Below are 24,594 nucleotides of genomic sequence, written 5' to 3' on the forward strand. Positions count from 1 at the left end.
CCTTGAAAAGTGTGGTCGGGAGACTCCTGACAAATCCATGTCTCTATGTTTTGTAAGGTGACACCACCCTTTTCAGGGCAAGCCATTGCTTACATATGGCCAGCCACAGTTCAGGATGCCAATGGCCACCTTCTGCATGTCTCATCATCTCTCTTCGCTTCTAAAGCCACTGTCTTCTGTTCATGGAGCATCCCCACGACTTTGGGTTTTCAGAGCAGCACGTCTGACCCTAGACTCACATTGCTATTTTCCTGGTACAGGGGGCTTTGCAAGTCTGTTATCATCTGGGCCTCTGTTAGTACTACAGTGTGTGTGTCTGAAGAGCATTTTCCAATCGCTGTATACCTGAGGGCTCACACAGTGATCATTAAAGGTCTGAGAATCCTCTGATAGTGTTGTTTGATGTTATATTTCCATTTCTATTTTTTAAAATTTTTTCAGATGTTGATAGACCTTTATTTTATTTCTATGTGGTGCTGAGAATCGAACCCAGTGCCTCACACATGCTAGGCAAGTGCTCTCTACCACTGAGCTACAATCCCAACCCTTCCATTTCTATTTTAATATTAGAAATGTAAGTCTAATCAGAACTGTCTAGCCGACCTTCTTCTAAAGAAAGTCTGCCACATGATTTTTGGTTCCATTATTTGAATCTGTTTACGGTCAAGTTGGCATCAAGTGATGATCTAAAGGGACCCCGTTTACCTTTTGAGGGTTACAAGTGTATCTGATGACCAGTAAATTGGCATGGCCTCCCAACTACCTCAGCCTGGAAGCCTGAGTCACTCCTGGAGCTAAAGGAGGGAGGGCCCGCAGTTCCCACGTCAATACCTCTCTGACCTTTCTCCTCCGCCCTACCAGTCTTCTTCCTCCAGATCTGCTCCCTCAAAGGCTTTGGGCCTGGCTGTTGCCTCTGCCCAGATTATTCCCCCAAATATATATATTAATAACACCCTTCAGGTCTTTGCTTAAGCCGTTAAGTTTCTCAATCCTATTTAAAATGCCAACTCCTGTCCCCTTCACACTCTCTACTATTCACATGCTCTTTATAGTCCATTTCTTTATCACGTCAGTTGCTTACTGTTTCACGTACCTCCCAGCATTAGAATGCACACCCCACGAGAGTGGGATCTTTGTTCTGTTCATTGATGTCTTCCAAGCCCCCAGATCAATGCCTGACACACTCTAGGTGCCTAATAAACTCTCGATGAATGAATGAATTCTCTAAGGCTTAATTGCCAACAACCTCGCCTCATGACTGCTCTTGTGTTCAGTGCTAAATCTGTTAATTAGTCGTATAAAACAAAACTCCTCTTTTCAGTGATAATTTGCAATGAAAGACATTTGGCAAAAGTTAAATATGGGACTCAGATGTACTTTTTGGGTGGGCGAGTACAGCTCAGTGATAGATGTAGGTGTGCAGGAGGTCCTGGTTGATCCCCACGATCACAAAAATAAATAAAAATAAATGTTTGCATTTCTCAAAAGTGCATTTCAGGAGCACAGACTGAATGGCTGAGGGTCCTGGGTTTTAGTAACATTCTCTAGCATGTTCCTGACTGAGCACAGGTCACTTGTTCCTCTCTCACTCCCAAGCCAGAAACAGACATCCTGTCACCATCTGTCATCACTGGGGACTCCTTGTTGGTAGACACACCCACTTCCCCCTCCAAGAAAAGAGTTCCTCAGTTTTTGTGGGTAATTCCAGAGTAACCATTTTCCCCCTCTTTGCCTCATTTCTTTCTGCTTGACAACTTTTAAGTTCATTCCATTTTTTTTCTCATAATAAAAGAAACATGCTTATTGTGAAATAAGAGTTAGTGAAATCTAAAGACATATGAAGAAATAGATGTCACAAAACTTGAGTACTTTCTGTAGCTTGTTTCTCTGCCTGTAAATGTAATAGCCAAATACAGCCCCCTTTAATATTTTGGTGTAGTTTTTGTTTGGTCTTGCAGTGCCAAGGATCAAACCCAGTTACTCACACATGACATGGTGTGGTTCTTTCTCATCTTTTTCTTGTGTGTACCTATTGAGTTGACATACAGGAAACTGCCCATGTTCAACCATTTTTGACCCACACGTTAGCAATTTTATATGTTTCGACCCAGTAATTCACACAGTTGAGTCCATTCGGTGCACATAATTTTACCCTGTGTTTTCTCATTTCATGACAACACCACCATTTGCCCATGTATTTCCGGATTGTAGGCCCTTCCTGAACTTGCATTAGCTGCACAAATAATTCATGAACATTAGCATGTCAGCTGGGACCCCCGCCCTGTCAATCACCAAAGCAGTTCAAGTGGAGCCCAGACTTGCAGAGTCTTGATATAAATGACAATCCTCACCAATTCTTCTAGGAAACTCTTCCTATAAATTCCCCCAACCAATTGCTGGTGTGCAGTGCCTGGCACCAGATTTTCTGTCCAAATGGCAGTTTCTGGGAATGTTGCTAATGACTGTTTCAGTCCTAATCTCCCATCCCTCCGGTATGAATCTGGTCCATTACTGGTGCTCAGCTTGTGGCTTATCCTCCTCCCCAGTGAAATGACCCTCTTTGATTCGTTGTTGTTGTCTTACGGTTTCTGGATCTCTGGGTGGTCTACCAGTATGATGAAAAGGGAGAGCTGACTAGTGTTTTGGAGTTTAACAGCAGGACCAGGATCCCTGACTTTGCCTCAGCAAACAGGATCAAGGCTGTCAGCGCTACATCTTATCAGCGAGTTCCTGAGAAGTTCATGGTTCCATTGGGTGGCGACCCTGCTGCCAAACTTATTGTCCAAGAACGGTCATCTATGTGGGTTCTGTCTGAACCAGCCTGGTTATCTGGGACTTCATGTAGCCTTGTTCCCAACCTGGCCTAGTTTGCTCTAGATTTGGCTATGTTCAACCAAAGACTATGGGTCCATCCAAAAACCCCATCTGAATAAGGTTTGGGAACTTCTGATATAAGGTCACTGTCTCTGCTGATAATAACATTATGTCTCTCCAGGTGCAACAGATTAAAAAGGATGGACTTTTTAACATTTTGGTCCCAAGAATAAGACAGTAACAGGAGACCAGAGCATTTAAAGGTAATCTGTAACCTATGAACACATCAAAGGATAGAGAAAATAAGGTAAAAATAAAATAAGATACAAAACAAAATGCTATGTGGCTCCTCTTATCATCAAAACATGGCAAGCTACTACACACAGAGGCAGTGGGCCTTGCAACCTGACTCCCTGGTTTTGAGCTCAGACTTAACTTGTATTCAAATCCTCTCTGTTCCCAGCGGTGAACAGGGCTGAAAATCACCCACTGTGAGGATGGAAAGGCGTGAAAAGAGAATGTGTAGAAAACACACAAGCCACACTTGAACTTGATCAGAGTCGTGGTTACTATTAGACTTAACAAAACAAAAAAATTTATTTTGGTCTTATAAATGTTTGTTATAGCAAACAAAACATTCATTGGCATGAATCAACTTAAAGAGTTTAGATACATTTGAAAAAATAACCCTACTACTGAAAAAAATCAGACTTGATTCTTTCTTCTATTTCCTCCTAGACTTGGTCATGTGTCTAGGTCATCTTTTTTTGACAGGATACCAGGGATTAAACACAGGGGCACTCGACCACTGAGCCACATCCCCAGTCCTATTTTCTATTTTTATTTAGAGACAGGGTCTCATTGAATTGCTTAGCACCCTGCTTTTGCTGAGGCTGGCTTTGAACTCGCAATCCTCCTGCCTTAGCCTCCGGAGTGTCTTTACACACTTATCTACTCAACTTTTTCACTCATTACATTCCCAAAGATTTCCTGGCGCAGCATGTTCTAACTCTGTGTAAAAGTTATTATTTCAACAAATATACCCTAACCTGATAGTCATGCCTCTACTGTTGAGCACTTAGTTTCCAATTTGGGAAATACCCTTTCATTCTGTTGCGGTAATTTGAAATGCATGATTCAAAAAAAAAAAAAAAATTAGGTCTTTTCCTTCAGGTGTACAGATACTTGTAGCTCAAAATTGAGAACACTGCTTATGGTAATCATTGCTGAAAGAAAAGAAAGATGGTTTCAGTCTAGTGGACCGCAAAATTAGGACAACTCAGGAACTCCATGCCTGTAACCTCGGTTTTCTCATCTCGACAGGTGGTAAATTGGTCTGAGGATGATGAATAACTGCGAAAGGGATTTGGGGGGCTGGGCTCTGTAGTAAAGTTTGCAGCTGAGTGCTAGGCATGTGCAAAGCCCTAGGTTCCCTCCCCAACACCAAAAGAACAAAACAAAAAACTTTAAAGTGGACTTAACACGTTCCTGTTAATTCAGATGAAGGCGTGGGTATTCATATTACTTGAGGCACAGAGAGGGAAAGGCGCTTGTCTCAGATCCCACAGCAGCTGGAAATGGATAAAGTATGCGGTCTGCTAACCAACTCCGAATTGTTTTCTCACCGCACTCTGCCGCGGGGGCGGGGGGGTAGTTCCCCAGCTGCTCCTGAGAGAGGGCGGAAGAGCGAGCCACCAAGGGCCAGGTGGAGCTCTGTGGGGCGTCGCCGGCCCTCCAGAGGCCTCCTCCTTCCCAGAGCTCGGCCCCGCCCGGCTCCGAGCATGCCCAGTGCGCTCCTCGCCGGTCCGAGCAGTGCTGGGCAGGCTCTGCGGCTCCAGGTTTTGCCGGCGATCCGGCCGGACCAGGGCGGGGCGCCCGCAGCGCTGCCCGAGGTACTCCCGCTCCGTCGGAATTCCCCCGACGCGACGCCCGGGCGGCACCCGCTGCAGTGGCGCTACCCTGGGACGTGTGACACGGTGACAGGGACTAAAGTGGGATATCCGGCGTTGTCGGGGTCTCCGCATGGCTCCAGGACAAATGGCTCCCTAGACCTCGGGCACCTGGATCGGGACCGGGGGTCCCAGCCATCTCTCCATCCTTTAGTTCACGCATTCAACACATATTCACACTGTGCCAAGCGCTGCTGAAGGGCCTCGGTCACTGCAGCAGAGCCACAGCCCCAGAACTGACGTCCAGAGGGGGACACACCTGAAGAAGTGAGCACATCAGGAAAAGCCAAAGTTTGTTCCCTCGCTGTTCCTTAAGCCGTCTTGCGCTTTCAGCTTTTTGCACTGGCTGGTTTCTTTCCCAGGAATGCTCTTCCCGTTTATCTGCGTGGCTGAAATGTCACCTCTCAGTGTCACCCGATCCGGCCACCTGATCAGACTCCTCCATCAGCTCAAGGACCTGATCTGACCGCCTCATTGAAAATTGCACCACCTCCACTCGCAAGCCTTCTCACCTGGCTCTTTTCCCGTAAAGAACTTATCACCTTTCATGGGCTACATCGTTTGCTAATTTGCTCTTTATCTGTCGCCGGGTCTCCCTTCTCACAACCCCTAACCATGGGATAGGGTTTTGTCTATTTGTTAACTGCACGTGAGAAACGGGAGCAGGGGCTCAGTATTTGTTGAATGGATAAATAGTGACAAATGCTTTTAAGAAAATAAAGTAGTCGAGGGCCAATTTAGAAAGGTAGACAGGGAAGGCCTCTCTAGTGAGGGGATATATGCACACGTGGGAGGCGTCAGACATGTGAAAAGCGGGCAAAGGCGTCCTGCAGTGGGACAGACACGTGCAAATGTCCTGAGGCTGGTCAAGCCCTTGAATGTCTGATGAATAGGAAAGTGCTCCTGGAGCTGGAGGAAGGCAGGTGTGAGAGGAGGCTTAAGAGTCAAGTAGCTACACGGATCTGGTAGGGGCCCCCCGCAAGCCAGGGGAAGGTTTCACCCGGGAAGCTCACTAGTGCAACCGGACTAGCACGGGACTGGGAATCAGCGGGACCCTATTTCAGCCACTGACTCGCCCTGTAAGACTCACCTCCCTTGTTTTAAAGAGACGCCAACTACTTGCCATTTCTCGGCATGAAATCATTTTGGGCCGGGCACATAGTAGGTGTTCAGTAAATGCGTAAAGGCATGAATGTCTGCGTGCAGGAGCCAGGGAACTGGTGCCGGTCCTGAGCTCGGCGGCCGTGCCAGGTGGTCCGGGAGACGCGTCGGAGCGCGCGGCCCGGGGCAGGGGCGGGAGCGCCCCGCAGGCCGGCCCGGGCACCCGCCCCCCGCCCGGCGCGCGGGCCCGTCGCGGCCAGCCCGGCCGGCGGGAGCCGCCCGCGGGCGGCACTGGGCATGCTCAGACGGCGGCCAGGTCGCGCCGCGAGCGAGCTTCCGCGCCGCCCGCACGCGCGACCTACCTGGGCGCCCCGCGCCCCCGGATGCTGCAGGTAGGGGCCGGCGCGACCCCAGCGGGCCGGGGGCAGGGCGCGGACGGCGGGGCTGGGGGCGCGCTCGGCGCCGCCCCGCCCCCACCGTCCCCGGGCGCGCGGCGGACGCGCGGGCGGGCGGCGCGGCGGGCGCGGGGTCCCGGCGCCACGTCGGGGCGGGGAGGGGGCGCCGCGCCGCGCTCACCTGGCGGGGCCGGGGCGCGGGGCGGGGGCCGGGCCGGGCGCGGCGGGGCCGGGGCGGGCGTCCGGGACGCGGCGCGGCGGGCGTGGGCGTGCGCTCCGGCCGAGCGGGGCGGCGCAACCCGCGGAGCCCGGTGCCCGCGCGCCCGAGGGTCCCGCGCCGCCGCGACCCCGGCTCCGGGCGCCCAGGGGCGCCCCGCGCGGGGGCAGCGAGTCGGCGGCGGCCGCCAGACTTCGGCCCCGGGGCGAATCCGCCTCTCGGCTTTCAAAGATGGCATTTCCTGGGCCTGGCACGAACTCCAGCGCCAATAAACCCTCCCGTTCCGCGGGCGATATGGAATGATTTATCAGGTAACTGCGGTGAGACAGCTGCAGTGGGGGCGTGTACGTGAGAGCGCCCAGCTCCCCGGAAATTCCCGTGTCTGCCACCCAAACTTACTGAGAAGTTGCGGTGGCCTTAAAAATTAATGGGAAGTTCGGACAACTTGACACCTGGGTTTCCCGAGGTGGTGGAAAGAGTCTGTGGCTTGGAAACTGGAGACCTGTGTTCAGGCTCCCCCTTGGCCGGCTGGTGTCCTTGGGCAAGTCGTTTAACCTCTCTGATCCACCATTTCCTCCCCTGCAAACAGCCGGTAATAATGCCCACCTCACTGGGTTGTTGGTGGATTAAGTGGGATAAATTATGTGGAGGTGTTTGGCTCAGTGCCCGGTACAAAGCAAGCGAGCAGTTGGCGTGATGTGAATTTAATTCATTTAGAGACCCTCGTGGCTCCCATTTCACCAGGAAATTAGAATTAGAAAAGCATCTTCGGGGCCTGTCTGTGCCCAGGAGAACTTCTGCTGAAGGCAGAGGCTTTGGAAAAACAATTTCCTGAAGTGTAATCAGAGAGCATCTTTTTTAAAAGCAGTTTTATGCATTCAGAAACTCCAGAAGTTGGCAGTTTGGCTTCACTTACAAAAGAACTGTTTTGCAAGATGATCCATCTTGCAAATGTTTAAGCAGATGATTTGAGAAAGTAAAGCCTGGTTAGGAAGATTTCTGTTCTATAAAGCTCCCAGGCCCAACTTTAATTGATTATTTGGATCATGCTTTCTCAACCTCACACAATCGACATTTTGGGGCTGGATAATTCTCTTCTTAGGGGGCTGTCCTATGCATTGTAGACGTTTAGCAGCATCCCTGGTCTCTACCCAGTAGATTGCAGTGGCAATACCTCTCCCAGTTGTGCGACCAGAAATGTCTCCAGACATTGTTAAATGTTCCTTGGGGGCAAAATGTCTCCTCCTTCTCCTTTGAAACTGCCAATTTAGATAATCCCTGTTTTCTGACATTAGCCTGAGTTATTTGAGAATTTCATCTTGTGCATTTATGATAATAATCTGTGCATCACCTTCTAGAGCTGTACAGAGTATCAGTATCATCTAACTTTTACAACTCCCCCACAAGGCCGCTGTCACTCCCATTTCACAGATGAGGAAACTGAGGCTCTGAGCAGCCAGCTACATAGTATGTGGCACTACTGGGCAGCAACACAAGTCTTCTGGGTCTGAGGGCAAGTCTTTCTCTTGTGCATTCAGCCGCCATTTGTCACATGGAGGCCTTCACTTGGATGACTTTCCGCTTGATTAAATCAGGATGTAGAGTATGTTGGAAGCTGGAAACCTTTCTGAGATTGACTAGTTGAAAATTAACAACAGGAGGCCATTATCTGGGAGAGAGTAGGCTGTGCTAGTTAAATATTCTAGTTTATAGTGAGCTCTCATAAATCCCACATACAGTTAATGGAATACCAATTTGCGGAGAATTAGAGTAGAATAAAACGTGCTTAATACGCTGTATTGATCCTGGTTGTCTCTGGTGATTTGCCTTCTCTTAAAAAGGACTCCTATATGCAAATTAGACATTAGCTGGGGCTTGTAAAAGGTCAAGTTACTAAAGACATTTTAGAACAGCTCCATTGATTGAGCTGCTTCTATGGCAGGTGCCGCGCTGGGTGGGGATACAGAATTGGACCAGTCCTCAACAAATCCAGGGTGCCTGGATGGACTTCCCTGCAGCTCAGGCCCAGCCAGACCCAAGGTATGCCCTCCCGGACAGCTTAGGGCAGGAGAAAGAGCAAATTCAAGATCCCACACTGCTCACTCCTCCATCTCTGAGCATTCATTTTGTTACACCAGAGGTATTTTGGTAGCTTTTAACGGTCTTCAAGTGTTGGGGACCCGGTAAAGGAGGCAAGATTCATAGACAACTCTTGCCCAAGAAAGAAGTTGGAGTGCCAAGATGGTAATTGATCCCAGGTTTGAAACCAACTCTGATCTTTCACTGTGAAGTAGAAGGTTGCTGCCCGGGCCTGCTGACTTCCCCACCCCCCCATTCCCTTGTAGGTGTGGAAATTGAGCTACAAAAGATGGAGTAGGACCAGAGTGAGAGGACTAATTGTCACCTCGTGCACAAAAGGGGTGCTTTTTTCTGGAATGGATGTAACCTACCAGAGGGGACCAGCATTGTGTATTGGAGGGAGCAGGGTGCCATATCACCTCCCTCTCAAATTCTCAGGGCCTGGCAGCAGATTGAGAGGGATCAGTGATTTGTGGTCCCTCCCTCCCCCTCAGGGGAGAACTCCTCTCGACCTAATCCTAGGGCTCACTGTCCTGCCACGAGAGAGTGAGTTCCTAGAAAGCAGGGCTGATCCTTCAACTCTCCCCAGGGTCTGTAGCAGGGGATACAGTGCCAAAGGCATGTGACCATACGTTGGCTGTCGGGCAGGGCAGCTCCCCAGGCGTCCACTCTTCCTTCCAACTCTAATTCAGATGGGGCAGGACCAGGTCACTTGCACTGCTCTTGTCTGGGCCCTGGTAACCTCAGCCTCCCATCATACAGGTATCTCCTTTCCTTGGGCTGCAGAGGAGACTGAGTGAAGCTGTTGGTAGGCCCCGGCTGAAATCTGAGCTGGCCATGACTTCTGACACCTGAGCTTCTGCTTGTACCCACCTGAACCCTCCACATTAACTGGGTATTCTAAGACCAGCTGGGAGCACAGAGTCAACAACAAATACAGACATTTTTTGAGTCTATACTATGTGTCAGGCCAGAGGCCTGCAGAGATGAAAACTGATCCCTGCCTTGGGAGGATTTGTGACATTGTGTGTGGGTGTGTCTCCATCCGTCCGTGTCCATTCATCCATCCATCCGAGAATTGCTTTGAAGCGGGATTACACCAGATGCAAGGGACACTAGGGGGCTAGGGGAGGTAGCCATTCATTTTGAGGGGCATCAGGAAATATCACAGGGAGTTGGTGGCATTTGCATTAAGCCTTGAAAGTTTAAAAAAAAAAAAAAAAAAGATGGCATTCAGGGTGGAGAGAATGGCAGGAAGAGATGCAGAGGTGTGAAGAGACCTTGCTTGTTTTGCTTTGGGGTTGAATCCAGGGCCTCGCACAGGCTAGACAAGTGCTGTGCCATTGAGTTGTGTCCCCAGCCCATGAGACTTTTTATATTTTAGGCCTTCTGACTCATCCCAAGCCCATCGTCTTTGCTTTTGAGGTAGGGTCTTGCTATTTTTGCCCAGGCTGCTCTTGAACTCCTGGGCTCAAGCAGTCCTCCCGCCTCAGCCTCCTGCGTAGCTGGGACTCGACCTGTGCACCAGTGTGCTGGCTCAAGCCCCGCCTCTTGACCTGCACTGGTGCAGGACCCCACTCCCCCATCTCTATGCACGGTGGGCCTCGCCCAGCACAGGGGTTAGTGCCAGTTCTTTTTGCTGTCCCCAGGATGGGAGCAACACCTCTGGTTGTCTTTGAAGCAGGGTCAACTTCTGCCAAGGATGCTCTGGTTTTGCCTATTTAGCACTACTAAGGTGCTCCCTGGCTGCTGGGCCCTGTTCCGAGTGCTTTCCAAACACTAACTTACGCCTTTAACCCTACATGCTTGGTAGGTAGGTAGGTGGGGGCAGACTCACCTACCTACAGTGTGTCCCTCTGCGAGTGATGTTGGTCACTGTAGTTACTGACTGCTGTGCCAGGGAAGAGCCAGGTCTGAGAATGAGGCCCTGCTGACAGCTACAGACTTTTCTCCCTGACCCCATTTCCTTCAGGGACCCAGCAGCGCTCTGCTGACTGCATTTTCTGAACCAGAGACTGGGATGGGTAGTCCAAAAAAGACCGTGCTGCTGCTCTGTACAAGAGAAGGCCCAGGAGGTGTTTGGATACTGAGAGAGTGGAATTTTTGAGACATTTTGATGGTTTATGTGGAAAGTTAGGACAGAGGATTTGCAACTGGGATAGTGCTGGAAAATTCAGGTCTTATGATTTGTCAGGATACACGGCTTTTAGCAAATGTTTATGCAGTGTGTAGTTTTGGAGTGAATTTTCTGCACTTGTCCTCTGGTGCCCCAAAAGGGAACAAAGGGTGCTTTCTAGCCCCCAAATCTTGCTCATGCCTAGCAACCCCATTTGACAGATGGAGTAAGAAAACAGACTAGGGGTGCACATCGTAGCCTGAGAACCATGACCCCCGAAGGGCACAGGGATCATAAGCAGAGCAGCCAAGATTAGAACCCATGTCTGTCCCTACCCAGATCATTTATCTGTAAAGTGAGTATTGACATAGAACCTGTTTTCTCAAAACTGGCTGGATATTGTTTCTTTGCCGTGCTGGGAATCGAACTCGGGGTCTCACATAGACAAAGCAAATGCTCTACCACTGAGCTACTACCCTAGCCCTAAACTGACTGTTTAAAGGAGCTAATAACCCATGGAAAACTGACAAAGAAAAGGATCCCAGACAAGTGTTTGGGTCCTGCTCAGTGCTGAATGTCAGCTACAGGGCTCTGTGCACTTCAGCTTAATCCCGGGGCTTCAGGGCCACAGGTCCTGGTTCTCGGGACTGAGGGATGATCAAGAGGCAGGACCACAAAGGCTGGCTGGGAGCCTTGTTGATGAGCGGCACTTGACTTGGGAGTGGGGTGTGGAGACCTGTCTTCTGTACCCTGCCGGAGGCTCTGCTGGTGACCTGGAGAGGGGAAGGGGCAGCCTGAGCCCACTCTCCCCCGGCCCCTGCCCTGCTCGGTTGGCAAATGTGCACCTGGTGATGGCAGAAAGCTGGAGTGTCAGGGAGCAGCAGGAACGTAGGATGCTCCTGGAGGCAGCTGTCACACTTGACTGCCATGGTGGTCTCCCTTCCAGTCTCTTCTCTCTCTGCAGCCAAGGGTCTTTCCGAGCACTTCCTGTTGCTCTCAGAATGAAGACAAAGCGAATCTCCTTGGCATCTCCCTCAGACCCTGGGTACTCTGGCCCAGTCTCCCCAGCTCCGCCTCTCTGTGCTCCTGCCCTGGGGGCTGAGAGAGCCGGGAAGCCACTTAGCTCCCCTCACCTTCCTGATGTGGGTTAAACATCGGCTGTAAATGCTCATGCCACCAGAGCACTCTCCTTGACAGTACTGTGCATAGTGGCAATTTTGCAGTTAATTAGTGTAATTATTTGTATTAGTACCTGTCTCCTCGCCTACATGTGAGCTCTGAAAAGGCAGGATCTCTCTCTTTTTAAACTTTCTCTAGCCTGTATTTTTTCCTTTTAACTTTTTATTTTGACCTAATTCAGACTTACAGGAAAGTTACAAGAATAGAACAAAGAGCTCCCCTGTCCTCTTCATCCAGATCCCCCCATTACCATTTTGTCCCATTTATCTTCTTCCTTCCACGTAGATGTTTTTGTTCCTACCATTTGAGGATCACTGATAGGCTCTTCCTCTCTCCTTTAATGTCTTTCCTAAAAAGCAACGGCATTATCTTATGTAACTACAGTACGCATTTTAGAATCACAAAATTAACGTCATTACAGTAAATATTGTGACCAAACCTGTAGCCCGTCCTCAAATCGTGCCAGTCGGTCCTACTAATGTCCTTTTTGTAACAGAGACTGTGAGTGGGTGTTGCATTCAGTTACCATGTTCCCTTGGTCTCCTTGAAACAGTTTTTCAACCTTGCTTTGTCCTTCATGACCTGGACATTTTTGGAGAGCGTAAGTCCGTTATTTGGTTACATGCCCCTTAATTTGGGGCTGCCTGGCCCAGCTCACCATTGTGTCCCCAGTGCCAAGCACAGTGCCTGGACCAGCCAATGCGCTGGGTGAGTGGTGCTGAGTGAGGAGAAGGTGAGGTGGGAGGAGTGGCAGAAGAGTTGGTGGGTTTCTGGCTTCCCCCATCTCTGCCCCTTTCCTTGCTGAAGGATGTTGTTATTTGTTGCAATCAAATGTAAATAGTTTCTAACAAAGCCTTCCCCACCGAGAGGCTTCCTCAGGAGATGGTGGGCCTTCTGTCCTCGCAGGTGTACCAGCGGATGCTGGAGGATGACTTGGTGGTGGTGGTGGGGGGATTCAGAGACCAGGAGAACATTTGATGAGTCCCCTCCCCAGCCTGAGCAGCCCTTTCTAACTGTGCCTCTAACTTCAAAGGCTTAGCTGCCCAGGAATAAGGTATCTAGACTTTTTCATCCAAACAGAACATTTTGAGAATAAAGGGAAGTGCTATTAATAGTTGCCCGTGATGGAGGACCTCAGCCGGGGCTGAGGTGTGGCTTCGAGCTTAGGATCAGCGCTGAGGGGGCAGATTGGAAGACCTCCAGCACTAGGAATTCTCCACCTGGATGAAGACAACAGTCATCCATCTCCCCGTCTCCCTGGCAATGCTCGTGGGCCCAGTGTTGGTGGCCTGGTCCCACACCTCTGTGGCACCTGCACCCTGGACGCACCCCTCCCCAGCTTGCTCCTGCCATTCCAGCCTCTTTGCAGCCCTGCCCTCACCGTGCTCCTCCCTGTCTCCGGTCAGGAGAGTCTGGAGCCTCACTGTGTACAAGAGGATGGGCATTAGCTAACCAGCTGGTGCAGACAGGGACTTGGATGTGGAGAAACCAGGCAGGAAACCAACCCTGAAAGATCCTGGTGACAGGTCACTCTGGGGCCATTTATTAGGAAGTCAAGGGTTGTACTGTCAAGTGTGCAGACGCTGGTCAGGGTCAGGCTCCAGGATCCGTGCGGCGGCTCTTTAATTCATTTTTGGCTTAGAGGAAAACGCTAACCCTGACTTCCTGGGTTAAGAAGTGTGGTAGCATGAGGATGTGAAGATGTGGAGCCACTTTCTGGGAAGCATCCCAGTCACGTGGGCCTCAAGGACATTGTCCAGGGCAGTAGGGTGTTTTTATAACTCTAGGCCCCAGTGGCTTTGTTGGAGGAGCCAGTTAATGCAGAACGTTCAGTTCTTAGAGTGCACTGCCTTGGGAACATTGCAGCGGCTTTCTAGTTAGTCATGCCATTAGATTTTACTACTTAAAAATGTACTTGCCCTCCCAGGCGCAGGTAATAGCATTTAGTTAGGGGTCATTTTTTATAGGACAGAGTGTCACACAGTGTGAGAACTGAAAGGGACCTTAGAAAAACCTTTTCTTCTTTTTATAGCTGGGCAACCTAAGGCCCCGAAAAGGATGTAGCATACCCAAAGATGGGCAATTGGCCTGTGGCAGTTCAGGGGTGGTACCCATGTCTTAGAGTTCCCAGCCCCCAGATTATGGGTTTCTAGATTTCACCCAAGATTAGACAGGGTATACATTTTTCTTATTTTGTTCCTACCCTTTCCTTGCTAGGAAAATACAGTGTGTTGGTATTGAAGCAGTTATGCATTTCTTGTTTTATGTAGAAGTTCCTAGGCTGTTTTTAAAAAAATATTTTTAGTTGTAGATGGACACAATACCTTTATTTTATTTATTTTTATGTGGTGCTGAGGATCGAGCCCAGTGCCTCATGCATGATGGGAAGCACTGTACCACTGAGCCTCAACCCCAGCCCTTTTTTAAAAATTTTACATATTAAAAAGATTATACCTTCCATTGAAACTCCGTATTCTGTAAGAGTGCTTCTCAAACTTGAGCACACTGGAACCCCCTGAAGGACTTGTGAAGACACAGGTGCTGGGCCCCTGTGTCCACTCCCAGAGCTGCTGATTCTGTTGGTCTGAAACAGAACCTCAGGTGGGACTGGAAAATTTGCATTTCTGTCAGCTCTCAGGAAGTGGCTGGCACAGGGCTGTCCTTTGAGGAAGCCCCCTCCTCCCCAGTGCTGGCTACAGGTAATGTGATCAGTGCCTCGCAGCCTCAGCCACCTGGGCCCTCCCTGCTGTCCATCCGGTCCTCCCTCCTGGCTCCCACCTGGCTCTCACATCAGCTGACGCATCCTTCCTGCTCTGCCCAGGTGACCTCCCCCAGTTCCCTGTGATGCTGGAAGGCTTCTGAGGACCCCCCTCACCTCCACTTGTTCCTTTTCATTTTCTGGCCCTTCTGTCCTTCCTTCTAATCTGAGAAAAACCAATGTCTCTGATTCCAGCTTACCCTCCACTAACCCCCTGCCAGCCTCTCCCTCAGGTCCCTGCCCCATCCTTTCCTCCGCCTTGCCCCCTGGAGGGTCGGTTCAGAGCAGCTGTTAAAGACTTGCTCCTGCCATTCAGTTCCAGGGGTCAAGTTTTTATCCCTATAATGGAGGAAAGATACAATTTTAAAATTTTTGGTGAAAAGCACACAGGCTTATCATTTCATCGTGGTTCAGTGGGATTAAGTGCATTCACACTGCTGTGTGATCTCACCCCCATTGGTCTGCAGAACTCTCCGGGTCTCCCAGAATGCAAACTATATGTCCCTTAAATAAATGGTCACATCTCATTCCTCCCTCCCCCAGCTCCTGGCCACCGCTTTCCACTTTCTGCCTCAGTAAATGCCTCGTGTGAGTGGAATGGTCCGCTGTCCTTTTTTGTCTGTCGATTTCACTCAGCCTGTCTTATAGGCTCAGTTTTCTTCCTTCTAGCTGAATAGTACTCCAGTTACGTATCTACGCGGTATGTTTGTTGATCCATTTATGGGTCGACCGACACTTGGGACACTTGGGCTGCTTCTGCCTTCTGTGTATTGTGCACAAGCTGCCACAAGCGTGGGTGTGCAGAAAGAGATCATTTAGATACACTTAAAACCTCAGGTGGGATGTTGAGGTATTTGTGTAGCAGCCTGAGCCTCCCCCGCAGCCCACAGCCACCAGATTTCCCCTTCCTGCCACTTGACTGACACTCCCTTTACGGAGATGGCCAGGGAGCGCTTACTTGTTAAGACCAGTGCCGAGTTCTCATGTGTCAGCCTATTTGGTCTCTTGGTGCCAGGGCTTCTATGATGCCACTCTCCCTCCAGCCCCCAGCCTACTTAAGGGCTCTTCCTGCGCTGTTGGTTCCTTGGTCCTCTGATCTTACTGTCCTGCAGGCCATCCTAGGTCAGTGCATCCATTTCTGTCGTCAGGGGCTGCCATGTCCGTGTCTTCGGCCTGGTCTTCTCTAGGCATTTCTAGTTCTCTGGACATCACTTCTGAACGTGTCCCCATGAGTGTCCCCAAACCTACAACAGACTCGTTACCTTCTTTCTTAAAAACAACTGCTGTGTTAGCGATGGTCTTCCAGTCTAGAAACCCCAACACACCCTTCTCTGCTCCCCCATACCTGCACTGGAAAGTCAGCCTCAGCATGCCTCCTCCAGCCTGCCCCCCTTTTCCACCCCTCCCCAAACTGCCTTTTGTCCCACAACCTCTCCCATTTGCCTCTGCCTTTGCTTACAGTCACCAGTAGGCCCTCATGCCCCTCTTCATGTTGCCCTGAAAAAGCCCTGGACCGCCTCTCTGTCCGACCTTTCTTCCCCGTCTTTCCCCTGCAAGCCCTCGCTCTAAGCCAGGGCTGCCCGGCCTTCCAGGGCTTCCCCAGCTTGTGTGTTAAACTGCAGGTGCGCATTCAGCAGGGGTATAGTGGCCCAGCGCTGTCACGCTCATGCCGAGATGGGGTCCACAGACTGCCGCAGGTGGAGCAGCCGGACTCCAGGACACATCTGTGTCTCACAGAGCTCTGCAGACCTGTGTTCCGTCTGTTGATAGTATAAGAGTTTTTAAGTTTTGTGTTATGATTTTTTTGTTGTTGTTTTCTATAAAGTTGATTTTAAATGATTTCAATCATAAAGGCAGATTCCTTCTTGCATGATTATCTGCTATTGAAAGAAATTTTTTAAAGAGTTGAAAGAATTTTCAAAGAGTAAGAAATCACGGGCGACTGGACTGGGGTGGGATTGTGGCTTATGAGACTCTTTTCCCTGGACAGGGGCGCTCTTTTGTGAGGGGCTTCAGAGCAGAGGGCTCTCATATTCAGCCCTGTCCTCCAGGGCCCAGTGCATCAAGGGAGAGGGGCTTCTCAAGCTGTTGGGGGAAAGGGACTGGAGGACATGAGTTTGGAAACAGGATTTGAGGTGGGAAGACAGGACTTGGCAGGGAATCCTTCTGGGGTAGTGCTTAAGAGGGAGAGGATACGGGGCCTTACGGAGGTCACATCAGGCCTGTTGGGGGACTCTTAATAAGGCTGTACGGCTGAGTAACCTGTTGAGGGAAAACCAGACATTCCGGAGGTTCCCCAGGAGGTGGGCTTCATTCTGGTCCAAGAGGGAGGGGTCTTGGAGGTGAGGACTGAGAAGGTTGAGCTGGCAGCAGATGGGGCCTTTGCACCTGGGAGTCTGTGTTTGCAACACCTGGAGGGATAGGAGCAAGTGCCAAGTGGTGACAAATCAGGTGTGTAGCGTGAGGGAACGGGATGGATGTCAGAGAAGGAGACTGGTGATCTGGACCACTGTTCAAAAACGTCACCGCCTTCCTGACTCTTAAGTCTGCCGCTGTAGCACCTGGCCTCTCCCACTTCGGGTGCACTACTCCCTCTGTCTAGGCACCAGCCAGTGAACTGCCCCTCACTTAAAATGTACATGCCCAGCTCAGTGCGAAGGCTCTGCCCCGCGGAGTCGGCTCTGCCAGGTGTGCTGCCTGGTGTTTTCCATGCACAGGTTGGAAGCCCAGACCATCGTGTGCCCCACCCCAACTCACTCGGTGGCCTGTGTTGAGCCCCGCAGGGTCTCCGGCTCCACATCCCACACAGGAACAGTCGTGGCACCTCCACCTCACCAGGTTGCACACAGATTCCAGGGTGACACAGTGGCACGTGCTGATGACTCAGGCAGTGCTGGTTGTCAGCCACCTCCTGCCATGTGACATCTGTCCCCTGCTTGAGCCAGCGGTCTTGGAGATGGAGAGAGCTGTGGTTTGTGCACGCTGCCTGGGCAGGGCAGGGCTGAAGTGCTGCCTGTGGGCGGACACCCTGGAGGTTGGCATTAGTTCACTGTGTGGATGTCGAAGGGGCCAAAAGATGGCTACTGGTAACAGAGTGGAGAGGAGGAAGCCAAAGACTGGGGCAGTCGGAATACCCACCCCAGCATGCATACCAGATGAGTCCGTTCTGGAGGCCTGAGCGGGACCTGCAGGTCTGCATGTCTGGCAAGCACTCAGTGAGACTGGAGCCGCTGGTCTGCAGACTCCCCTTTGAGTGGCGTTGGTCCGGAATGACTTATGGTGGGGAGACTTAAGGAGAGAAGGGGGAGTACCGAATCCTGTGTGTACGGTCTTTTCCTGAACGTACATACCTGTGATCAAGTTTAATTTGTAAATCCTGAGTTCTTTTGATCCCCAGAAACACACACACGCACACACACACACACACACACACACACACACACACCAAACTTTATTTCTGGAATTTTCCATTTAATATTTTCAGACCCAATTAACCACAGGTGACTGAAGCTGTAGAAAGCCAAAGAGCTGATATGGAGGGATTACGGTAAGCCCAGTCTTATCTTGGCTCCTTGGAGAGATCTTGGAGGGTCAGGTGGGCCTAGGTCTGGAGCCTGCAGGTGCAGTTGGAGTTAACTGTGGTGATGAGGAGAGTTCCCAGGAGTTTTGGATCCAGTATGGGCGATCTGATTTTGCTGACTGGTGCTTCGTCCTGGGTCTAGCTTCGCAGTTAGATTCTCCTTAGAAAGTGGTGCTTTCCACCCCGGGCTGGGCTGGGTGGTACCCTGGACTAACGGAACCCAGCAGCAGCAGTGGCTCCTCTGCCTTCGAAGCACTCACCACACTGAAAGGTGATTATTTCTGTCCCACTAGCCCTTGAGTTCCCAGAGTGCTGGGGCCTCAGCCAGCCTCTTATGTACCTCCCTAGGAGCCTGCGTCAGAGCCTGGCCACAGGAGGGGCTCATTAAACACCCAAAGTGTTAAAGAGTGGGACTAGAAGAAATGCAGAATTTTAAGAAGGATGTGAGTGTGCTCTGACCAAAAGGGGGCAGGAGAGCCCAGCAGTGCGCCAGGGAGACACTATGGTGTCAGTAGGGCCTCAGGTGAACATCAGAAATGTCCAAGGGACTTCAGAGGATGTGGCGCCAGGGATGTGGAGCCAGAGTGGGACTGTGCGTTCTCCAAAGGAGTGGAGGCTTCCGCCAGGGGCAGGGGTGGGAGGCAGAATGAGGATTTCAACTTAGGAGCCTGCACATCGATCTGAGGGCCTAGGGCAAAGCTTCCTCTACTGCCTTGAGGGGAGGACAGTGCTCAGATACAGGTCACTGAAGATCAAAAATTCTCTCCCTGTGCCTCAGGGCACCGCCATTAGCAGCAGTCTAGGGCATGCTCACAGACCTCCGGGCTCAGGGCCAGGGGGCACACTCAGCCTCTTTTCCCTGAGGCGTAGGTGGAGTCTCAGAGAGGCTCAGCCACTTGCCCACAGCTGCAGAGCTGTGATGGGCAGGTAGTGGGAGCTGGGCCTCTGCAGATGAGGAGCTGGGATCCAGGAGGATCAGTGCAGAGTCGGGAGGGCTGTGGGACCAGGTGCTTGGGGGCCAGCCCCAGGAGCAGGAAGCAGGTCAGGTGCAGGCAGGATGCTGCCTGTGGTATGCAGAGTGAAGTCCAGGGCCAGGGTGAAGCCCTTGAATACCCTGGGCGCCCATAAAGCTGCTGGTGGCCACTTTTTCTTTATAGTTCTGTCAGTTTGGTTTTCTTTAAACTCATTATGGCTCATTGTAGAAATGTCACCCCTGTTTGTATGTTTTTGAATTCCTCTGGCCATACTGTGGATGTGATTTTTTAACCAGCTTTTCTTAATATTCCGATCGCTTTCCGTATCATTTTGAAGTTTCCCTGTGGTTATTTTACATCTCACTTAAGGGGCCCGCTAAAGTTGGAGGTCAGCTTTTTTGTTTGTGATCTCTAATGTGATCAATGGAGCTGGGGAGAAAAATCTTTGCAAATAAGACTCTTTCACGCCTGATATCCTGACTGTAGGTCCCTGGGAATGGGGTCAGTCACAGCACCTCCCAGCGAGGCTGCGTCAGCGCTGACGCAGGCCTTCTCAGAGCGCAGGGGTAGGCCCTGTGCGCCTCAGTTGAGCCTTCTTTCGTGTGTGCGTTTCACAAACATTTATTAGGCACCAGTGGGTAGTCTTCATTTTCTGTGGCCAAGTCAACAGAGTGGCTGCTGCTCGCACCTTGGGCTTGATAGCTATGTGCGGGCCTGTTTGACTGCACATGATGTCCCAGGGATCCCTGTCCATGTCACAGCCCAGGAGTCCCACCAGCCTGTGGGTCCAGGAACAAACTTGGCCACCCCTATGCTGCAGGGTCTGGCAGCACCTGCCCGTGCTCATGGGGCCTCCTGCCTTCCCTCTGCTGCTGGGCAATAAGGTACAGGCCGGTGTGTCTTACCCATTATCCCGTGTCCTGCAGACACTTACGGACCTCCGTACTGCTCTGGGTCCTGGGGAATCAGCAGGTCACTGATAAAGTCCAGGCTTTACTGAGCTTACATTTGTGTGTGTGTGTGGTGGGGGGAGGATGTGGGAATAAGAAGGAGATGGGCAACAAATGGTTAATTAAGTCAGGCCAGGAAGAGTGATGCGGGAAGGGATGGCCGAACTGATAGGTAGAATTTAAGCAGACCCAGGAAGGAAGCAAGGGAGAGAGCCAGGTTGTACCTGAGGGAACATCCTTCCAGGCAGAGGGAACAGCATGTGCAGACACCTGAGATGGCAGGAGCCTGGCACAGCCTAGGAACAGCCTGGGGAGTGGCGAGGCTGAGCATGGTGAGTGTGGGTGCAGGTGAGGACAGAGGTGGCCAGAGCCAGGCCATGCAAGGCCCTGTGTTGTGAGTGGAGTGGGATGTAGGACCTGGAGTTCACGTCTCCCACCCCCAAGGGCCACCCGTGCTATTCAAAGCACTTCAGACCAACTTCATATATTCTTGCTGCTTCTCTACGTGGGTGACCCCTGAGCCCCTCCCTCACTCTGCCCTTTGGGTTCCTCATCCGGGCAGTGAGGAACAGTCAGGAGGCTGGCAAGGGCACAGTGAGCTTTCCTGGGCTGGGACTCTTCCTCCTGTTATTAGTTAGGGACACTCGTTCAATTGTGGGTCATTTGAAATTAACTAATAGGAGTGCGGAAGTGACGTTACTGGTACACATGTCCGGCCTGCCGGGGTTGCTTCTCCTTCGTTGTGGAGAGTGTCTCAGCCAGCTGCGATGGTCTTGCAGTAGTCAGGAGAAGCAGGTGGACGGAGGGAGTGTGCCCCGAGGCTCTCCCTGCGTGGATTATACCGCAGTGAATCACTGATCACCTGCTGGGTGAGCTGGGCACTGGGTCTGCCTGTGGTGGGGTGGAGGTGGGCAGGCTGCTGATCTTGTAAAGGTGCAGACCAGCCTGCAGTACCACATGCAGAAATTAACTCAAAAGAGACCAGTGGCCTAACATAAGTGCTAAAGCCATAAAGCTCTTAGAGAAAACAGAGGGGTAAATACATCTCCATGACCTTGGATTCAGCAGTGGATTGTTAGATAAGACATCAAAAGCATAAGCAGCGAGAGCAAAAATAGGTAAATTAGACTTCAAAGTTCAGACTCATTTGCATCAAAGGACTATCAAAGTGAAAGGACAGCCTATAGAGTAAGAGAAAATATTTCAAATTATAGATCTGATAAAGGTTTAATACTCTGAATTTAAAGAATTCCTAACGCTTGACAAGCCCAATTTAAAAATGGTTAGAGAGCTTGAATAGACATTTCTTTAAAGATGTACAGATGATCAATAAGCCCATGTAGAGATGCTCAGCATCACTAGTTGTTTCGAAAGTGCAGATCCAAGCCATGAAAAGAGACCACTGCATACCTGCCATAAACGAATAAAGCAAGTCTTAGCAAGGATGTGGGGAAATAGGAAACTTCCTAGATTGCTGGTGGAAATATCAAGTGGTGTAGCCACTGTAGGAAAGTTAGGGTCCTCAAAAAGCTAAACATAGAGCCAGGCATGGTGGCAAACATTCCTAATCCCAGCAACTCAGGAGGCTGAGGCAGGAGGATTGCAAGTTTGAGGCCAACCTCAGCAACTTGGTGAGGCCCTAAGCAACTTAGCAAGACCCTGTCTGAAAATAAAAAATAAAAAAATGAAAAGGACTGGGGATGTAGTGTACAGTGCCCCTGGGTTCCATCCCTACTACGCCCCCCCCCCCAAAAAAAAAAGGCTAAACATAGAATTACCATATGGTCTAGCAGTTCCACTCCCAAGTATATACTCCACAGAATTGAACACAAGGATTCAAATAGATTCTTGTACACCTGTGTTCATTGCAGCAGTAGCCACAACAGCCAAAAGAGAAAAACAAATTGTTTATTTAAAAAACAACATTATATAGTCATAAAAAGGAAGGGATTCTTGATAGGTGCTAAAACAGGAAACAACCTTGAACGCATTATGCTGAGTAACATTAAGCCCGACAAAGGACAGATATTCTGTGATTCCACCTCTGTGGGATCCTGAAAGGTAAATCCACAGAGGCAGAAGGTGGAGGTTCGGGGAGGCAGAATCAGGGACTCATTGCTTAATGGGTACAGAGTTTCTGTTTGGAGTAATGAAAAGTTTCTGGAAATAGTGGTGATGGTTGCATAACGTTGTGTGAATGTAATTAATGCCGCTGATTCCTACTCTTAAAAAGGGTTGAGGCGGCCAACTTTAAGCCCTATGTGTTTTAAAATACCACGATTTTTAAAGAAAAGACCACACAGTAGGCATGTCTGCGAGGAGCCCCGCCTTGTCAGGAGCCCCTTGGTTTGGACTCCGCTCCCCGTTGAGTGCTTAGGCTGGGTCCTGACGTGAGTGAGACTCAGGAGGATGGCAGGCGTGGAGTGCCCCAGTGGGTCCTGGGAGGTGCTCAGAGGACACCCTCCGCCCCCCCAGGTCTGTCCTTTCCAGTGTGAAAGCTTACTCCATCTGGCAGGCAGAAAACGGTAAATCTGATGATTTTGCCCAAATCATCATCAGTTTCCTGTTCATCCGATTTGCAATTTTTGCCCGGGTGTTGGTCTAGCGCCTTCCTGTCGGCTCCTGCCCACTCATCTTTGGTGTGTTTGCTCTAGAGCTGGGCTCCTCTGGGCCCCAGCCCTGTTTGTGCCTGTCCTTGGTCACATGCTACCTCTTCCTCCTCTGGGTTTACTGTGAATTCTTTTGAAATCTGAGCTCTGCTGATTAGTAGTCATCTGAACAGGCAGCGGTGGTTATGTACACCCACTTGGTGGAGCACTGTAAAACCATAACAGAAAAGGTCAGTGATGTGTTTGAAAAACCTGGACCAGTGTTAGCTTGTGATAATGTGAGAGACGAGGACACACAACTCTGCAGACCTGACACCTTTCTAAAAACCCACCCCAAGCCGACAAGCCCGTGCTCTTGGTCGGTTTGTGTTGTTGGAGGCTTGCATTGTTCAGGTGCTCGGAGCCACCTTGAGTTTGCACAGCCATCAAGGTTGATTTCCCTCTGCCGGAGCATCTCCCACAGCTGATGTAGATACTGCAAGGCTCTCCTGGTCCTCCCTCCCATCACACCCAGGGTGACCCTCTAGTTTATTACCCTTGCCCCAGGATGATCTTTACTAGATCCTTGACTTAGATCCTGCAGGTGTACCCCCACAGTGAGCAAGCAGGGTGCGAATGAGCTCAAGTTCAGAGGGTGGGGGCAGAAAGGGCCCTGGCAGTTCTGAGGGGAGACTGGCTGGGCTGGCCGGCCTTGCAGGCCCTGTGCTCAGGACCTCCTAGAAGATAGCCACTGGGCACAGGCGAGGAGGGGCCCAAGGTCAAACCTGGGCCTCGCCTCAGGAAATGGGATGGTCTGCTCTGCTCTGGCTGCTAATAATTAACCCGGGGATGACTGCCTGTCAGCCGGAGGCCTTTAGATGTCACATGATGTGCTCTAGCCCACACCTTTCCAGAAGTAAGAGGAAGTCATTTACTACATTTTCTCAATTTGAAAAGCACTTGTCTGCATTTTAACATTTCTGAAATGGCTGTGACCTTCACAATCAAAGGGTATTTGGGATGTCCTCTTTCTTTAAAGTACTTTTTCTGAAACACCTGTTAAACCAATTGTGTCATCTTGCAGTGGAGGGAATAGGGTAATAAACACCCAAATCATTACTCAAGTTTCTAATGTTGCAGAATTAATTAGGGGGAAACAAGGTTTTCTGGACCATTTCCTTCATAAGAGGAAATTTACCTACATAGCAGCCTCAGGGAGTGTTTATAAAGATTATCTCAAAAGGGTAAGAATATACCTGTAGTCAGTAAATTACAGAGACAGTAGTGATTAAGTGTGGGGCCCTTTATACCCCCATGAATCACCTGGTAATTCATCTTCTATCTGGTTGTGTGGGTCAGTAAACTCAGAGTCTGGGAGGTGCGTAACGCCTGGAACCAAGCTGGGACTTTGATTGCATTTGGAATCGGACAGTGACCTGGGCATGGCCCTCTGATCTCCCAATCTGTTCAGTGGGAACAACTGTGCTGCCTGCAAGGCCAGTCAAAATCGGTGGTGTCAGGAGAGGCAGATGTGAAGACACCGGGAAGACTGAAGTCCTGGAAGACCTGTGGATGTTCCTCAGGACAGAGGCCCCAGGGTGGGAGTGAATGGTCCAGGGACTTAGGAGCAGGACAGGTGGAGGTGTTGAGTATGTGTCTGGTGGACCAGGCCCTCCACTGCACTGACTGTGAAATATTTGTAAATGAGGAAACTGAGGCTTAGAAGGTCAGTTTGTCCAGGGCCATGTCAGCTTGTGAGTGGCAGAGCAGAGACAGGAACCCAGCTCTGGCTTTATGCCTTCTAACCGCTGGTTTGTCCCTGGTCTGCTGAGACCCCTGGCCAGCCAGAGCCCCTAGGCAAAGATGCTCTTGATCCAAGATGCCAGGTATTCTT

At 50.6% G+C, this 24,594-nt stretch overlaps 1 protein-coding gene across 5 annotated transcripts in view; it reads left to right on the forward strand.

Moving 5' to 3' along the window:
- Positions 1-24,594, forward strand: part of Ptpn3 (protein tyrosine phosphatase non-receptor type 3) — a 140,161-nt gene that overhangs the window by 30,664 nt on the left and 84,903 nt on the right. Inside the window, exon 1 of one of the 5 annotated variants that reach the window (XM_047524602.1) lies at positions 4,713-5,054. The exons of 1 other annotated variant lie outside the window; for it this stretch is intronic. The gene's annotated coding sequence lies outside the window, so the exon portion shown is untranslated. Of the gene's footprint in view, positions 1-4,712; positions 5,055-6,132; positions 6,257-6,661; positions 6,788-8,418; positions 8,517-24,594 lie in introns of those variants that run through there. 3 more of the 5 variants (XM_047524600.1, XM_047524601.1, XM_047524598.1) reach the window with 3 other exon arrangements.

This window comes from Sciurus carolinensis, chromosome 14 (assembly GCF_902686445.1).
Source record: "Sciurus carolinensis chromosome 14, mSciCar1.2, whole genome shotgun sequence".
Taxonomy (NCBI): domain Eukaryota; kingdom Metazoa; phylum Chordata; class Mammalia; order Rodentia; family Sciuridae; genus Sciurus; species Sciurus carolinensis.